Source organism: Pteropus vampyrus, unplaced genomic scaffold (assembly GCF_000151845.1).
Source record: "Pteropus vampyrus isolate Shadow unplaced genomic scaffold, Pvam_2.0 Scaffold739, whole genome shotgun sequence".
NCBI lineage: Eukaryota > Metazoa > Chordata > Mammalia > Chiroptera > Pteropodidae > Pteropus > Pteropus vampyrus.
This window is the reverse complement of record NW_011889520.1, coordinates 235,055-235,785: the sequence shown is the minus strand read 5'-3', so window position 1 is coordinate 235,785 and position 731 is coordinate 235,055.

The window sequence follows — 731 nt, the reverse complement described above, 5'->3', positions numbered from 1 at the left end:
AATTCTAAAAGGAAAAAGAAAACTGGATCTATTATGTACACAGAAAACTCAAGAGAATTTAAAGAAAAAGTCCAAAACAAAAGAACTCAGTAATGTAGCAAGTTATAAAATTAACATACAAAAATCAATAACCTTCATATATACAAGATTCTTATTTGAAAATTTATAAATGAGAAGACTTCATTTATAATAGCAACAAAAATGATAAAATTCTAGGAAATAATTTATCAAGAAATGTGAAAAAATTTTATGAGGCAAAATTTAAAACACTCCTCAATGAAAAAAGTACACTTAAACAAATGAAAAGATATTTATTCTTAGATATTTATTCTAAGTGTCATAAAGGTGTCAATTATCCCTGTTAATTTATAATTTTAGCATGATACCAATACAAGTACTTTTCTGCAGCTGTATTTATTAATTCTAAAGGTCATGTGGAAAAACAAGCAAACAATAACAATAATAAAAATGCTGAAAAAGAGCAAATAAATTTTTCTACCATTTATAGAAACATACTATAAAGTCTTTTTAATTAAAACTGTGATATTGGCATATGAAGAGATAGAATGTCAAATGGAACAGAATGGAAAGTCCAGATATGGGTACAAGAATGTGTGAAGATTTAGTGTATGATAAAAAAGGCATCTTGTCTGTGGCCATGCCACCCCGAACAAGCCCGATCCCATCTGATCTTGGAAGCTAAGCAGGGGCGGGCCTGCTTAGTATGTGGA